This window comes from Pezoporus flaviventris, unplaced genomic scaffold (assembly GCF_033815535.1).
Source record: "Pezoporus flaviventris isolate CSIRO_AGI_PZ_B2104156 unplaced genomic scaffold, CSIRO_AGI_Pfla_v1 ptg000040l, whole genome shotgun sequence".
NCBI classification, from domain to species: Eukaryota; Metazoa; Chordata; class Aves; order Psittaciformes; family Psittacidae; genus Pezoporus; species Pezoporus flaviventris.
Genome location: NW_026892588.1, coordinates 8,269,611 through 8,286,679, shown reverse-complemented (window position 1 = coordinate 8,286,679; position 17,069 = coordinate 8,269,611).

Here is a 17,069-nt window from a genome sequence, read left to right as displayed (position 1 = left end):
AAAATAATTTCTATGTTATTGAAGTAGGGATGTGAAACCATTTTCTAAATAATTTTCCTTCTCTCAAATTAGGATAGTGATTCAATACAGTAGAACTAGCCCTTGTACTGATAAAAATAACTTTGAAAAGTGTGTGGCTGAAAATAATGAAAAGCCTCAAAAATTTAAAGGTTTTTTTGCTATTGTTGTTCTAAGCACACATACAATTAAATCTTTACCCCCTTTTACTATTATTTAGAGTCATTGAACAGCTGAAATTTTGCTTCACGTATTCTACTGTAAACATGCAGATCCCAAGCAGCCTTTGCTCACATATAATTTATCAGACAGGAAAAGAAATTCATTGAGCCTTATTAGTAATTCCTATATCTGCTGAGGTTTTTCGGCATTTATTTTTATTTCCATGAAATTAAGAAGCTACAAGGACTAATGAAACTGAGCAGACAAATACCTTACTACCACTATCTCCAGCTCCCACTTGAATTTTGACTTTAAACTCAGCTATTTTTTTCCCAAGAGCAGAGGCTAATGATTTCATTATACAGAAATTTCGTTATGCTGATTAGATCAATACTGCAGGATGACTAAGAATTAATATGAGAAATTAAAAAAGCAAACACGCAAAAAAAACACGAAAAAACAAAACCATACTCTGGTATGTCAACATAGAGTGTTAATATTCCACGATTGTCTATATTATCTAGATTACTGAACCAAGATTTCATAAGCACAGTTAAATTAGTATATGAAAGCAGTTTAAAGTGATGACATAAAAAAAAATCTAAATCATCTTTCTGCCCCGTTTCCTCTTATGAATTCAGGATTTTTACACTCTTGCCCTTCTTGCATTAATCAGTTTTGGACCTCCAGAAGGTCACATATTATCCATCATAAAACTCTGTTTTTCAGTCAATGAAAATTCATAAGTATATCAACTTTCAAGCACAGTGTGAAAACTGTATTTTACCTAGCATATTACTGAAATGTGTGGGGAAAACTGCTGGTTCTTTCATTACAGTATAACTTGGTTTAGTTGGAATCTGCCCACTGGATCCCCAACTTGATTTCAAGAAAGTAATTCTACCTGAAGTTTGTGAAAAATCTACAACACATGCCTATGAAAAAATGCAAGTGAGTTTCTGAAGTAGAACTTTTAGAATATTGTAATGACTACACTTTAAGTCACATATAAAGCCCCACTTTCATTGCTGCTTCCATTATGTCAGGATTTCAATATCATCATTTATAATTTAAAAGTGGAAAGAGATCTTAAAACCTAAGCTTGAAGAATGGACTCTCAAAAGAGAATTTGAATTCAAAATGCACTAAAGATTTTGGATTTTTTTTTTTTTCTAAATAAAATGAATGCAAATAAATTCTGTTGAAAACAAAATAGTTGTTGACAAGTGCACAGGGTGTTTCCTCACAACAATAGCAATAAATGTATTTTGATTAATTCACCTCTTTTTGGAAGGCTAGAATATGCTAAAAAAATCTACTTGATGTGACACCAAGTGATATAATAATGAGCTACAGGGAAAAAAAAAATAAAAAATCTGTATCTACAGCATTTTTCTAGGAAAAAAAAACCAAAACAAACCAACTCTACCTTTTTTTCTTTTTTTTTTTTTTTTTTCTCCTCCTTCAGTTTACGGTGAACCTTCATCAGTCTTCATGCAAAAAAGACTCAGTTTAAATAAAGGTCGACTAAGAAGAAGCCATGAGAGGGAACAACAGCATTAGCACACAAGAGGTAACAAAGAGAAACAGTGACTGAAGAAAGAGAAAAAATGACATCTACTACATTATTTCTGATTTCCATTAATATTTTTTTTAATAACTTCAAAGAATTTTAATATAAAACTTGCAAAACAGAATTATGCAATTTAGGGTTCAGTGATATCACTAGACTTTGATTTTTACAAGAAGAAAGAAAAATATTCTTAATTGGCAATTTAAAACCTCTGTTTGCACAGATCTTTAATAATCCCTCATGAAACAGAAATCACATTTTTATATAAGGGTAAGAGAATGTGATGAATACTTGGAGAGAAAAACAATACTTGGATTTCAGATTGTTAGCAAGTCTTTTGCTCCAGTATGTCTTTATCTACAATTCCCACTTGAATCAAAACAATAATACTTCTATATGTCTAATTGGACACTTCCTGAAACTTGACTTATTGTCCTGTGCATCTTCTACTCCTTTGATAAAACTCTGGAAAAAGCTTTTGCAAATTTTTAATTTCTATTTAATGCCACCCTAAGAACTGTCATTCTAAATTTACATTAAAGTTCCTGGGCATGCTATTACAGCTATAGCACATCAATGCCAACACAACTAGCACTTCAAGATTAAGTTCCTTCAGAATTATTTCTGTCCGAAAACACCATGCCTTTCCATATCCATCACATTTGCCAGCAAATTTTCTTACTTTCCTCAATTTGAACTGGGCTTTGTGATGAACGCCAACATACCTATCCAAAATCAATACAATTAGTTCTAATTGGGCTGTTAAAAGATCAGTCTCAGAACATTATTTCTAAGAAATATCCATCTTTCTCTGTAAATACCTTTTTTATCAAATTATCTGAATGTTTTACAACATCAGATGCATATATCCTCTATAGCACAAACATATTACTCTCTTTTGTCTCTTCAGGGTGGTACAGAGATGTTAAGCACACAGACAGCTGCAAGGCTGTGGCTGGGATCCATTGAGAGTGCAGACAGTGATAAGAAAGTGGATACACATGCAGCCAAGACAAAAGGGGACCTCCACTCTCCCCAGAGCACATTATAGACTTTTCAACAAAACATGTCATTTTGGAGATGTAGATTCTTGTATTGGGAAACTAATGAAAGCAATTTAGGAAATTTTTGTTTTGATTTTCTTGTGTCTCCTGAGGGAAAAAAAAAAAAAGAAAAGAAATAAGTAAGTTTCAGTTTAAATGTCTGATCTGTATTCAGACTCTATTTTCTGTTCAAAGAACCTGAAATATAAGGAAGAGTGAGGGGAATATCTATAGTATGCCTTAGCACTTCAACTTGGTTTCTGCAGAAAAGTTAATGGAGAGGAAAACTGAACTCTTAAATGCCCTAAGCTAGCCAGAGACATCACTGTTGGAATGTTTCATCCACTTCCTAACAATCAACTAGGGCAACTTCAAACTTCCAAGCAGGTTTTTTCAAAAGCTTCTACAACAAAACACTATGCTGGCTTGAAAGAAATGCTCTTCAGAATCACAAGATTGATCAGAGCTGATGTTGACCTGACTGCAACAGGAGTTCATCCTTTCAGCGCAAGGCATGCCATGTGGACCTAATGTCTACTTATCACTGGATCACACTGGATCACACGCTAAGACACATCTAACGTGGCAATTTCCATATCTCTAAATTTTTAGTAGCTTACCATAATAAAAGTAAGAATTACTTTAGTATTCTGGTAAGAATACATTAGTATCCTAATGATAGGTTAAATGATAAGTCTTTTTTTTCATAAGCTGTGACAGTCATATTTATCACATATTCTGAACACAGTAGCATTTATGTCATTGTGCCATTATGATAACAAGGTGCCTTATTACCACTGAGCCTTGAAAAAATGCAAAAAAGCTTTACAGCCAGGAATTGTCATCCAAATAATAGTGTCTTAGTAGGCTTTTGACAGCTGCACTGTTATGAGTCTGCTAAGACAGTTAAATCACAATTTGCTCTTACTCATTGAATTTTACAAATGTGAAATAACTATTCTAAATTTATGCTGGTTGTTTTGACGATCTAATGGCTTGTCAAATTTTAATTGAGGAACACTAGTTACCTTGGTGGAAGTAGGAAAAAGGAGGTTAGTTTCTGTATTTTAATCCAGAGTAGCTCAGCTGGCAGCTGCCCAGCCACCTTATAGGCATTTCCTGAAGGAGCTGCCCTTGCAGTCAGGGCAGGGAAAAGGGTTGCAGCTATCATTTGATGTGTGAGAGCTTATGTAGTTGGCAATGGTGAACTGTGCTGCTAAACCAAGTGAACTAAGCTGTGATGTATCTGTGATGTTATCTTTAATTCCTTGTGAATATAAAATACAGTGTACTTTGAAATTATTGAAAAGCCTTGTTCTGTTAATTAAGAGCTACAGACCACCATAATGTGTTAACTTGTTTGGACAATTAGCTTTATGCTATTATACAACTGGAACTGTGTTAAATGAGTGAGAAGAGCACAGTATTTTGTGGTACATTGACAACCCAATTTATTTTCAGTGATCCTGGTGTAATATTGCATTCAGTGAATTTACTCTAGATTTATGCTGGTGTTAATTAAGAGTAGAATTTAGACTTTGAGGTTTAATCTAGCTTGGTTTGTAAACATGTCTCATTATAACTAAGTATAAACTGTTATTAAATTATTTCTATTATACAGTACTGATTAAAATGCTTGGAGTTGCTTTTACTATGTTGCATTCCTCTGAAAGTATTAAATTATGATCTTATATTTGATTCATGCTCATTCTTGAGAAAAACTGTATATCCAAAAAAAGAGAAGGAATATTTGAGAGGAGTAATTTCTCACTGTAATTTAGCCATGCTACTTGGTTTCATTTCCTTGAGCCTAATCCTATGCCTACTAACACAAACTTATCATCCTTGAACACAGAACTAATGACATCTTTTCAATGTTTAAAAATGTTACACAAATATTTCAATTCTATTTCTTTCTTTGTGGAAACTAAAAATTAAATTATATCTTGACTGTTACGCGACCTGAAGCTTGGATATCAAAATAAAGTTCTAGCTACCTAAAATTTATTGCAATAGAACTAATTTTGGCCTGTTTGAGTTTGAACTTGTGAAATATAATACTTAGGTTTTAAAATCATGTTTTATTAGTGTAATTTTATAAGCTTTCTACTATCACTACAAAAAAGATCTTTCTGCTATAGGATAAGTTCAAATACAGTTTCCAGCCATGGAATGTGATTTTTATGGAAGTAGTTCATCTTCTGATGAAGCAGAGGCAAAGCACATTTCATTTCATAATACTGCAAGTCTCTGGCAGATTTTCCTGACCTAAAATATAGTGGCTTGAATAAAAATAAAGAAAGTATAAACAATACTTTTACCTATTTGCAGCCTTTAGGAAAAATAGTCATCATTATTTCCCAGGCAGATCTTTACTTGGTTTCAATTATACCTGCTGAGTATGTCTCAGAAATCAAGATCCTGGTTCTGCCCAAGGCTTGGAAGTGATGATCTGGGAGGCTCTTCACAGGTGCACAGTAGTAGCATGGCAACTGTGTTTCCCTAGCAAGATACCAGGTCCCACATTCTCATTCAGTCTCAATCTCTCTCCACAGCATAAATCAAATGATCTTGGTAAAACATAAAAAGGAAGACCTAATACCTAAGGTTAAACAACTTTGCTGGTATTGGCCATCTACACAAACTAGCAGATGTGGAAAAATTCAGAATACTTGAGCTCTATCTTTCTTAAAGATATATTAGCACTTTCAATGGCCATATACTATGGTATTTTCCCACAACATCGCCTCAGTATAGAGCAACTTAGTCTGGGCCCGTCGCCCTCAAGGGCAGTATTCTGCCACACCACTGTCAAATACTAGGAGATTCCTTTTAGCTGAGAAGCTAGTGAGAGGATTACGAGTCCTGAGTAAAGGCTATGCTTGGAATTTTTGGTATAATTTGGCCCCTGCTCTTGATTCTTATTAACATTTTTCTCACACTATTCCACACCATGAAATACTGAGCTTCTTAAAAAGTGTCAAAACCAGTACATGATTTTTTGCAGTGCTGTATTGCTGAATTGAACAGAGTCTAATCTGTACATGCATATTAGCTAAGCAATACTGCTGAATCTGGGAAAAAATAATTTCTTCTCTTAGAAAAATACTGGTGGACAGCTCAGAAAGGTAACACAGTATAGGTACAGTCAAAAATAACGACAAGAATACATTCTCACATTTCCCTTTATGCTTAAGCTAAGTTTAGGAAAAAGGCTGAGACTTAACTCAGTTGGAAACGTGGAATTCTCTTTTCTGTCAGGATTACAAACAGAGCTAAATATATACTATTTCCAAAATCTCAAAGCACACAGAAGGTGCCTTGACTTAGAACTATCACTTTTCATATGATGTGACAGACCAGGGTCATGCAAGTCACACCTGTGCAGGTTCCAAGGTGACCAGTCATCACCTTGGACATTATCTAAATAGCACACAGAGTCTGAGGCTTACTCACAGACAGTCATTTCTAGTACTGCCTGTAACTGATGTAACTCTATCAAAAGCCCGTAACACCGTGAGCTGTCATGTGACCTTTAACAAAAGTTACCATCTAGGGATGCATGCATCCTCAAAGCATTTGCTTGATGCCCATGCAGCAAATGTTTGCTCAAGCTGGGAAATATTGCAGATGCTGCAAACACATACGTATTAATCATTCCCTAGAAATCTACAAATCTATGAAGATTATGTTATGTGAAATAACACAGCTTAATTTATATCATATATTACATTTTTGGATGCAGTCTCAAAGCCATAAAGCAGTATTTAAAAAAAAAATCAGTAAGAAAAATATGCCTTACAGAAACAAGGGTTCAGCCTTAGTGAACAACATTATCTGTTGAATCAGGTTTAACCTGAAAAGTTGAATGTATGAAATATTGCTTCTAAAAAATAATATCCAACATTTGGAAACAGATGACAAAATCAAAGTCCAAACAAATTACAAATTTATTTTTTTTTTTCCCCTCACCTAACCAACCGGAAAGACCAATCTCATATTGTAATTTTAATATATTTGTCTTTATTCATAAAGAATATATCAGGTCAAGTTTCCTTAGGCAAAGAAAAACTCAAAACAGAAAGCTTTTTTTTTCAATACTGCGCCCCTTACAGTCAGTCTTGAGCACCAGAACAGCCACCTTCTCTTCCATCTTGTTTTGAAACGTGATGCTGATATTTATTCCCCATTACTCTATCTGCCTGTCAGAACTTTCTGTTGTTTTCCTTAATAAACACATGCCTTTTAATCAGCACCTAAATCATGTTTATTTTATCAGTCTACAGACCATGTAGTTTAGCCTCAGTTCAACCCTGGCACTTTTCTATTCTGGACAAAATTCAAGCTATCTTTTACAGAAGTGGAAGAAACCAAGATAACAGCTTAGGGTAATTTTGATAATTCAAACTATACCAGGTAGTAAAAGGCCCTCTAAGATCAAGCCCATGGAGCAGCAGTTTTCCACAGTACACCTCTGACAAGCAGTTATAGCGCCTCTTCACCAGCCCTGGACTCCCACACAATAGAAAGCTCTTAGAGAAATGAAGCAGTTTCTCTACCCTACTCATGCATTAATAGGTAAGTCTACATAGCAGAATACGAACCTAAGTCCATCCACATATCTAGATCAAAGCCAAGAGGACATTTATGTCACAAGTCATTACTTAAAAGCCCTAACACTAACAGGTGAACCATACTAGCAAGATGATTTCAGCTAGACTACACAAGGCTTCTAATTCTGTATCAGGGTTTTTTTTTTTCCACATTAACTGAAGTGATAAAAACCATGCAGAAAAGCAAACTGTAACAATTTAGTAACAGACTCCAAACTTACAAATATCCTAAAAAAGACTAGGAGTTGGTCCTGTCCACCACCAATAGACTTCACAAGGAGTTAAAAAGAAAAAATTATTCTATGTGACTGTGCCCAGCTTTCAAAAACTACAGCAAAAAACACAGTGTTCCAACTTCTGTTTGTGTGTATTAAGGATATGCATTGACTTTATGGAATTACTCCAGCAAGCTGTGAATGTCAATGCATGAAATGAAAAAATCTCAGTAAAGTGAACAGGAAGAATACAGAGTACAGTAGGCTGTCAACAATACCTTCTTAGAGGAGAATTGTCATGGTTTAAACCTAGCCATGCAGCTCGTTCACTCACTCCCCCTCTTCTTGCCCTCCCCCTGCTCCTAGAGGGATGGTAAGGAGAATCGAAAGAATGCAGCTCCCACGGGTTGAGATAAGAACAGTTTAGTAACTAAGGTATAACACAAATCACTGCTGCTACCACCAATAATAATGATGATGAAGGAAATAACAAGGGAAGAGAATACAACATCTCACCACCAGCTGACCGATAACTCACCCCACCCCGCCCGCACGAGTACCAACTGATACCTAGTCCAAAGCCACAGTGCACTAGCCCTTCCGGCTAACTCTGTTACATCCTGGCCATGACGTGCTGTGGTATGGAATACCTCTTTGGTCAGTTTGGGTCAGGTGTCCCGTCTCTGCTTCCTCCTGGCTTCCCCTCCTCCCTGGCAGAGCATGAGGCTCACAAAGTCCTTGGCCAAACCAAAACATCGCTATCAGCTCTGTTCCCAAGCTGAAAGTCAAAACACTGCACTGCACCAGCTACCAAGAAGGAGAAACATGATGGCTACTGCTGAACCCAGGACAAATGTACAATATAATAATAATAATAATAAAAATGGAAATAACAGGGGGAGAGAATACAAAACTAAAAAAATCCAAGCTACTACAAACATCATGATTATCTGAGTTTCATCCTTACTATTTGACAGCTTTGTAATACAAAGAATACCCCAAAGCAGAATATTTTTTGTATTTTCAAAATTACATCAGTCACTAACATAAATTTGAGAAAAATATGGGGTTTTTTTGATTTTATTTAGAGCTTTTTTTTTTTTTTTCCTGAACATTCATCTCTAGGACTTTTTTTTACAGATTTCTACAGAGCCAACAGTCATTCCACTGACTTCTTGGTTCAAATTTTTAGTGACTTAAATCACGCACTAAATGCTTATCTCATTCTAGTGCAACTATGACTTGTGACTAAAATGATCAAACAATGCAGGGACTGTTTAGAATAACCCCATACATTGAGATTTCTTCAAAAGGTAGCAACAGTAGTGTAAAACAACTGATGCAAACAAAATTTTAACATAAAAGAGAGTTCAGAACACAACTGCAGCCCTCAGGAGCAAAGATATAAAACCTGAGTGGAGTGGTGTGTTCAAAGTACTCAGCAAATACTTTTCAATATCTCAAAGGTAAAGTGAATAGTGAAATTAAGTGACCGAACAGGACACAGACAACAACAGGTAGAGAGAATTCTACAAGAGAGGGTCAAATGGAAAGATCAAGCTATTGACAAATAAATAAAGAATAATCAAAAGTGAAATATATTATTCAGAAATTTCACTAGTTTTTCAGTGTTTGAATTGCATCCCCACCGCACAATGTGATCTCCTTCAAAAATTTAAATAAATCAGAAATCTAACCTAATAAAATAATCTTCAGTAAACATATATAAATTTCTTTCTGTGTAACTGAAAATTATGAACTTCATTCTATAGATAAACCAAATATTTTTTAATATCTTAGGATGTTCAGAGATGATAATTAGTGTTCTTAAGGGATGGTTCTATATCTCTTAAAGTAGATTTTGTATAGATTTCTTACATTGTAGATCAGTTTGAAGTACCAGCTGAGCACATTTCCAAGCCACTACAAATTTTCTGTTACACCTTGCTTGCCTGTTTGAACCACATGTAAGTAGCATTCATGCAAAGGCTTGTTTTTATGGTCATTTAGAGTGCATAAGAATAAAGAAAATACAGAGATTAACATAATTTCCTTTTCACATATTTATTCTTTTACATCTCAGCAAGCTGTATATCCACTATTGACTGTTACAGCACTGGCTGGATTATAAACTTCAGGCTTAACATCCTTGTTTACCATTTGTCCTTGCAGGAGACAAAACACTATGTTGTCATTCCAATACAAGAAAGAATCGCACACCTCTGTCAGCTTACAACTCCTCTTTGAAAGCTCCACCTTACTACCAAGTCAACTATACTCAGCATGCGTACAACTGAAAATAGTAAAACTATTGGACAGAGCAACCTTTTGAAGACTAAACGAGTTCTTTCAGCTCTAACTTTCACTCAGCAAAGATAATCGGATCTGAAAACATCTCTACTAAAGGTGTCTACAAAAACAGTTACTGACCATCATCAGAAGTAATTTTGGAACCAAAGAATAGAAATTACTGAAAAGAGGACTATTCTAAGCCAACATGTGGGAAATATCAAGCTGTAATTATAGCCGCATACAGATGGTAAGCAGTCTAAAATCTAATCACAAGTTCCCTTTTGCCTAATTCAATATCTCACATTGAACTAAAACCTCTAAAAAGACTGACCAAAATACAGATGAGAGTTGCTTATTTTGGAAATAAAGTTTGCAAGAGAAGGAAGTCTTGCACTAAATCTCATTAGATGCTGAAATGGCTTATCTTTTATTGCTATTTAATCCAATGGTAAATGCTTACTGCATGCCAATACAATAAGGTGTGCACACACATAGAATGATTAAACCTCATACACATCCCTATACTTTTTAACATCAGGGCCACATTTCAGTAAGTACAGAAGACAATGAGTGTGATCTTTCCAAAGACTGAGAAAAAACAAGCTGAAAGATTGTCCAGATACAAATACCAGCACCAAATTTTTGGCCCTGGGGCTGGATATGTTTACACAACTCACTGAGGAGTTGTTCAGCTATGGTGCACAGGTGTCGTCATTTAAGATCAGTCAGCCACGCAGCCACTCTCTCACTCCCCCCGTCCTTCCTCCCCCCTCGCTCCCAGAGAGATGGGGAGAAGAATCGAAAGAATGTAACTCCCATGGATTGAGATAAGAACAGTCCAGTAACTAAGGTATAACACAAACCACTACTGCTACCACTAATAATAATAATGATATGTGAAATAACAAGGGAAGAGAATACAACCACTCACCACTCGCCGACTGATACCCAGCCCAGCCAAGCATTGATCTCACCCTTCCAGGTAACTGCGCCCAATTTATGTAGTGGACATGATGTACTGTGGTATGGAATACCTCTTCGGTTAGTTTGGGTCAGGTGTCCTGTCTCTGCTTCCTCCCGGCTTCCCCTCCTCCCTGGCAGAGCGGGAGACTCACAAAGTCCTTAGTCAGATTAAACATTACTGAGCAACAATTAAAAACATCGGCATTATCAGTGCTGTTTCCAGGCTGAAAGTCAAAAACACAGCACTGCACCAGCTACTAAGAAGGAGAAAAATGACTACTGCTGCTGAATCCAGAACAATAGGAGAGCACAAAGCTGCACAGACTTCACCTTGTACTCATCCAGCCTGGAAACATTTAATAACTGACATAAAAAATAATATAAATAATCAACAATGGCTTATGAGCTTTACAGTCTGAAGTCCAGGTTTCTGCTGTATTCATAAGGCCTGGCATGCCTTGGTTCAAGTTATGCAAATCCTGCCAGACTGATCTGCAGAGGTTTTGTGCAAGCTTTATTGCAGTTCACATTTGTGCAGTTCCAGTCTCTGCTCACTGAGCTCTGCTTTCTGCTTGTTGGAGTTGGATAAATTGTTCATTGCCAAGAAATTTTTCACAGATATGGTTACTTAATTCCCTTGGGTACTTGGAATTTACAGGTAAATTATCCATGCATACATGTATATTCATACCATAAGCATGCATGTGTATATACCACAGGCATGCACAGAAAGTCAAAACTGTGAGCATCTGACATTTATAGGAACTCTGGCAATGCACAGAAAAATACAAATTTGTTATGACTGATGACAAAGTCACATGCCAAAGTTTGTGTTCCTAGCATCAGTCTTCTCAGAATTACTGCCAAAACCACTTGCATACAAGAATTTAAAATGCTATTAGCCTTTTAAACATGCGACTGAAAACCAGATTTCCATCAACAGCTGAGCTTGATTTTTATATTGGTTCAACCAACATTGTCATAATGTAATTTTCACACTGATTTATCAAGCACCTCTATTCATACATAGGGTTAATCTAAAAACTGCTAACTCAAGAAAACCAGTGTGACTGAGTTATACCTACCTTCACAACATTCCTAACACACTGGTCACAGGACAACTTGGAAATGCCCTTACAATGGGTTGAAAAACGCACTTTCTAGATAACCTTATGTGCTAAATACTGATTTCAGGCAGGTCTGGGGAGAAAATAAATGAGTAGCATTCATTATGAAAGTATTGCCTCCAGAAACAAGTTTGCACAATTTTACCTGTGATGGAAACTCACTGGGATGAATAACGCTGAGAACAGAGAGGGGAGAAGAAAATAAGTTTTTTCTTGCTGGTTTTGCTTTCTGTTTAAGCAGGGTTACTAGTTCTGGTATGTCTGATGCTTGCATCTCCCCTTTTTTCTTTCCCAAAATTAAACAAAAATGCATTTCCTTAGAAAAAGTGTGCACTTACCGGACCTAGATCATATTTTGTCCCTCTTGGTCCTCACCTGAACACTGTGACTCCACACTAAATAAACTACTTGTCAAAGAACACTGAAAATTAATGCAGCAGGCAACCAAGAAACTTGGGAAATGCTATATCTGGAGTTAAATGTGCCAATTGCAACTCCCTGGGAGTCACTGGCACAATGTTTGAGCAACTGCTAGCTTCAGAAGTCAGCAGGAAACAAGAATCCATCTATTACATATGCAATGTATTACCCTAACTATTAACACAACAGCAGGAATAGAAAAGATGACAACAAGCAATTTGGAATCTGTCTCTGTGTCCTTCTAGCAAGTTGGTTAGTTCATTAGGTTCTTACATTGCTTTGAGTAGCACTTCTCCAGTATAGACTTGCTCTATAGTTGCCTGAGCTTCAGAAATTAATGTGTTCATTTTAGAAACAGTAGCTAAAAACACATTGATCCTCAGAACATTATTTTGGTTAATTTAGTGTTTGGGTATTTTTTAGGCACTTTTAGCTATGTTCCTGCAAAATTTTTATGCCTCAGAAGTGTCAGAAAATCCCAGAAAACATTCAACCTACATATGCTTCTAATTCCATAACAATAGCCATGCTTGAGCATAGCTGCTTAAAGTAATTAAGAAACTAATATTGTTTCAAGTCATTCAGATATGAGCTAAAACTGGAATGTCAAATGATCCAACTTTGGGAAGGCATATCTGAAAGAAGTGCAGGTGAAAAACATGGAGAGCTTTTTTTTTAAAATTCTTAAACAGAAATTAAACCTGCTTCCTTGACGTCAGACACCAGCCCTTTGCACTTTTTAATCATGATTACCCACCTAGTAGTCATATATATATATTTATATATTTATATCATTACAGGTATATATTAGAAAATGAGACATTCTGCATATAAAAGGCGTATCAAGAAGCAGTGGCATTTCTCCGTAGAAGATTGTGACTGTTGGCAATTTCATTTAAAGTGATCGCTTTGAACTCAAATCCAGAACATGACTGTAGTAAATTATTTCCTAGTTAATATCTTTTCTCTTTTACTCCTTAATTCTTTTGTAGGTATAGTACCCACTGACTTTAACTAGAAGGTGAATGCCCCAAGGAAAAAAGTTTTCTCACTTACGCAACTCTTCATTTCTGCCACATTTTAAGCATTTCTATAAAGACCATATATCTGCAAATATCATGTCCTCCTACCTCTGAAAGGAAAATTGTTGTTGTTTTGGGGTCTTTTTTTTGTTTGTTTGTTTTTTTCATAGGAACACAGGACAGTTTTTATTTGGGAAAACAAAGATGGAAAACAGCAAAGGGGCATCCTAGAAAATGTTTCAAAGTATGGTAAAGTTAGAACAAGATTAGCTCTTCAAGAATCCAGGCAGCATCCCCATTATCTGGAGGATAATTCTATTATCCTCCAGAGAATCTGCAATTGCAATCCAAAGGGAAAAATTAAGGTCTTACATAAGATTGGAATCTAAACCCCACTTGTATTAATGATGAGTTTTGCATGAACACTGCAAATGCAATCTTTAACAAATTATTTACTACAGTCAAGCTATCCAAGAATCTTCATTTGTAAGATCCTAGGTTATAAATTTTGATCAAATTTATTTGTTTAGATAAAAATGCTACCTCAAACTGATTTTACCAAAGTTTTTCATTTAACCTTATTAGGTGTGGGAGAGAAAAAAAAAATAAAATCGTCCACCTTTATCTCTTTTTGTTTTTTTTAAAATATGGAACAGTTTCATGTCTCTGTGATTTCAGTTTTTCTTATCAAGTTAAATGGACATGTTAAACAGGTTCAGAAAACATTAGTTAGGAATTAAAAGATGCCCACAGTAGCACATAACTGCAAACATCCACTCTCCATCAGAAACAAAGGTGAAAACAAACATACAAAACTTATCCTGTTCAAAGCCTTCTGTGCAGCACATAAGCCATAGGGTTCAGTACAGTCCTACAGCCACTATCCCTCATGGATGTGGCTAAGAAACAACATTTACCATCACCGTAAAATATTCTCATTACAGATATATAATGATCCTTGCTAATACAGTATACATCAGTATTATCTTTTTTAAAAAAGTATTTGATTCTTTCTCATGAGACACTACCAAATAGTGTTTCAAGTGAAATTACACATTTCAATATATCAATGACTTAGTGGCTAAGTGAAGAAAAAAACCAGATCTCATGTATCAAAAAATAACACATCAGAACAGTAACAGTGTCAGACACAGCAGCTATTAGAATATGCAGAGATATTAATCAACAGCAGTAAGACTGTATATCATGCTAACTTTCCATTTATTGTAAAATGTAGCATATTTCTCTTTGAACAGTGAAAAGAGGAGATGTAGAAGCTCAAAGCAAGATGAAGAATAAGATAATTAAATACAAAATCAATTGCCATGTTTCTTTTAAAATTCCATTTTTTTTCTTTATACTTTAGAAAATTATTCTAAAATTAATGAATTAAGGTTTTAGTTTTACTTATGAAAAACAAATTCAAACTCTTTAATTTCAACAAATTTGAGGACTGGGGACTTAAGTCACTAAAAAGGAATTGGAAACCTACTTTTCTTCAACATTTACATATAAATATTATAACTATAATTCACTAAACAAAGACTGGCATCCATTCTTATCATGCCAGAAATTCGTGTCCTCAAATAACAGCAAGCCTATTTTTATAACATCACATTACATTATTGGTTTGCTTGGGGGTTTTATTTTATTTTTGTTCGAATACTGCTTCTTTCTGTTCCAGAAAGTCCATTAAACCTTGATTTGGGTTAAGATAATAAGGAAAAGCAGCAGATGCCATTATTTTAATTAAATACTAAGATGTATTTCGGTCAGAAAAATAAGTGTTTCAGTTAACAGAATCTTGGAGGGATACCATTTAATTTTGCAGGTATCCCACCTTTTCAATTGGATCAATTCACAGCATATCAGGTGGCAGAAAAACCTGCAATAAAAACTGACAGAGTAAGAGGTACAAATTGAAAGGCTGTTTGCTAATCTATCTACTAAAATATCAAGTCAAAAGCAAATCAGCTGTATGAACACTGTAAAAATTGCTTATAGAGAACAGTAACTACAACTCCAGTTTTAATGATGTCACTTTTTTCTTCTAACTCTGGAAAAAAAAAAAGGAGAAATTAATTGCTTTAAGTTCAAGCCCCTCAAAAGTCCATGAAAGGGATGCTAAATAGAATACTAAGTAGAGTGGGCTCTAATGAAGCCTGTTGTTTTTTTGACCTACAGCAGATTACACTGTTCTTTCATGGAATATGTACATTCCCTACAGAAATGAGTGCTCGCTCAATGAGAATTATCTAATCAGCTACCATAGGAGACCCAAAAGATGCACTCACAGTTGTTTCCCTTGCCAAATTCCATTTCATAGAATATAAAGCTTATAGTTTAATAGAGAACTAAGCAAAAACCTTTCTGGTGTATTCTATAATCCTGGGATTGACACTGGGTCATTGCATGAGAAATATGTTTTTCAGAAAGTTAAAGAACATGATTAAAATCCACTTTCATCAATTATTCCTACTCAGCAAATTACTTGACATCATTCACAGCTGCCTTGCATTACTAAATTAATGTTTACATAGAATCAAAATTTTTGGTGATTAAACATCATTGGCATTTAGAGCTCTAATTTAAGCTTGAAATACTTCCATTAAGTACCAAATGCAAGGGAACAATATGTAAAGAAAACTGAAATGGGGTGGGGTGTGGGGTGTGGGGAGGAAGGAGCAAATTTCCAGTAATAATTTCAACATTATCCTTCAACTGCATGGATTTTAAAACAAAGTGTGACATTCATTTTTTCTTAATATTACTATGACAACTTTCACTATATCAAGTGAAAGTGTTCTAGGCATGCAAAAAAGTTTATTGATCTTTGGCAAAATTTTACATTTTCCAGAAGTGTTCTCGCTGTAGCGTCCTGTGGCTCAGATGATACCTGGGCAGATAAAACTGTGCCTGTTGAATTTCATTTCACTCACTAGTACTACACACAGGAAAACAAAAAAAAGAATCCTGGTTGAATATTGTTTAACATGAGTACTTCTCAGGTTTATTTAGATATACTTAAGTGTCTTAGCATTGTTATTAGTTCAAAAACTAATTTCCAACACCAATTAATTTTAACACTCAGGAGCCTTGTAGTCTGCAATGCGTTCATTCGCACAGCTAACTCTCATTAATGCTAGTGTCCCTTTGAAAGTACACACAGAGATAATCACAGCCACCCCCTCCCCCCCCCCCCACAAACACCCCAACATAAATGAACTACTTTGACTGTCCTCAAGAGCATGCAAAAATCTGGAACAAATTTTGCAAAAAAAAGAATTAAAAACTAGTTGAACTTGGAAAACAAGATGTAAGACAGTGCAACTTTGCCAGCTATGGATCACACTAGGCGAACCTGACAGCTTCTCTTCAATAGATTTTCAATACAACATAAGTGAGGTACAAAGAAAATCTTCTCTTACAGGATTCCAGGAAAGCATTACAGATGGTGTCACATTAGAGCAAATAGTAAAGTCAGAAAATGAGGATTAGTAGGAAAATTTAAAACATACAAGGAATTAAGGAGTTAGAGAAGGAAAATGAAAGCAGTGAAAGAAAATGCACCTGGTAAGAAACAAGTTATTTCAAATTCCTTAAGGATTATTTTCATAAGCA